Raw genomic sequence first — 1883 nt, forward strand, 5'->3', positions numbered from 1 at the left:
AGAAAGAAAGAAAGAAAGAAAGAAAGAAAGAAAGAAAGAAAGAAAGAGAGAGAGAAAGAGAGAGAAAGAAAGGAAAGAAAAAGAGAGAAAAGGAAATAGAAATAAAGGAAAGGAATAAAAGGAAAGAAAGAAAAGAAAAAGTAAATTTTAGCAGCCCCATTACTGAGTGAGAATGTTATGTATGAGCTCACTTGGGCAGCGAAACAGGTTTCATTTTATCTCTCTTTTGTTTCTCTAAAGGTTTTTATAAGGCCATTTGATATATAAAATGGGGTGTGTGGGAGAGCCATAACATTCCTGGAGTAAACTCCAAACCATATTTCCATATTACTATTTGTGAAAGACAAAGTATAATTTTCAAAAGTACCCCTTGAGTTGCAAGCTCAGATTTCTGTCCTTTTTACCTTCCCAAAGAACCGAGAGACAAGAGAAAAAGGATGGTTGGTGAAAATACAATGACTATACATTCAGTTGCTACAAGGTATGATTATGCCTGGACACAGGAATTTGGGGACACAACCTAATGTAATGGCACACTCCTCTGGTGCCTGGAAAAACAAACAAACAAACAAAACCTTTTTGTATTGCCTGGGAAAAATGTACCACGAAAGAGAAAGAAGTGATTCAACCTGGAAGAGAAGTTGATCATAGTACCCAGGACACTGATTTTTCTTTTTCTTTTTTCCTTTTTTTTTTTTGGAAGGCAATTGAGGTTAAGTGACTTGCCCAAGGTCACATGGCTAGTAAGTGTTAAGTGGCTGAGGCTGGATTTGAAATCAGTGACTCCTGACTCCAGGGCCGGTGCTCTATTCACTGCGCCACCTAGCTGCCCCAACACTGATTTTTCTTAAACCAAGATACTCTCTTTTCCATTAGTGTGTGTGTGTGTGTATTGGAAACCTTCCCCAAACTGCCTCCTCCCCCGATAAAGTACCAGATTTGGAATTCCTTAAGAGATTTCAAGCATCATATTGAAACAAGCATTATCACCAAAGATGACACTAAAAAGGAAGGGAAAAATGTTGACATATCCAGACTCACAAAAGAGAACCCTTTAAGCCCATGGTGTATGCATTACCTTAATGATGATCCTGCTAAAAGCTCAGCAAATATCATTCTTCTTTAATGACTTATACAACAAGACCTCAGCAACAAGAGATTTATGTAGCTAACTAAAATCTAACCAGCCCTAAATCAATTTTTACACCAGCAAAATTACATCAGGACTGGACACCATTCAAATTCATTTGTGCCTAGATGAACAAGAAAGGGGAAAATGTGCTTGTGTTTATTTACTGAACATAAACAGCATTATTTGAACTGACACCCAATGGGGATTTATTCTACATAATGCTCTGAATCCAGTCAAAGACTGGGCATGGAAAAGATGAAATAGGGAGAAGGACCAAAGTGAAAAAGTCAAGGCAGCCACCAGCAATTTTCCCCAGGATTTGTGGCTTGAATTATCCCATTTAAGACCAGGACAGGAAAGAATAGTTCTGCTCTTGTAGAACTATTTTTTTTCTTTAATTTTTCTTTAATTGAGCCTTTGTTTATTTGACAGCTACTCCTGCAACAACCCTTCCATGAAAATAGAGGCTACTGGACTTCAGTTTCTCCTTACTGCCTCTAAGACAAAATGCAAACTCTTCTGTTAGACATTTAGAGTTCTTTCCAGGATTACCACACTTTACATCCCCCTCAGACACCCTACCAGTCAGCCAAGCTGTCCTTCCTGTTATTCATATGTATATTCTCTCCCCTCCTCTCCTCCTCCTCCTCCTCCTCCTCCTCTTCCTCCTCCTCCTGCCTCTTCCATCCCCATCAATTACTGTGTGTTTAATTTGTAATATTTTATTTACTTTTAGGTGTACATATTGTTG

The sequence above is a fragment of the Petaurus breviceps genome, unplaced genomic scaffold (assembly GCF_028583685.1).
Source record: "Petaurus breviceps papuanus isolate PSGF00001 unplaced genomic scaffold, PetGlider_PUasm1.0 229, whole genome shotgun sequence".
Classification (NCBI taxonomy): domain Eukaryota; kingdom Metazoa; phylum Chordata; class Mammalia; order Diprotodontia; family Petauridae; genus Petaurus; species Petaurus breviceps.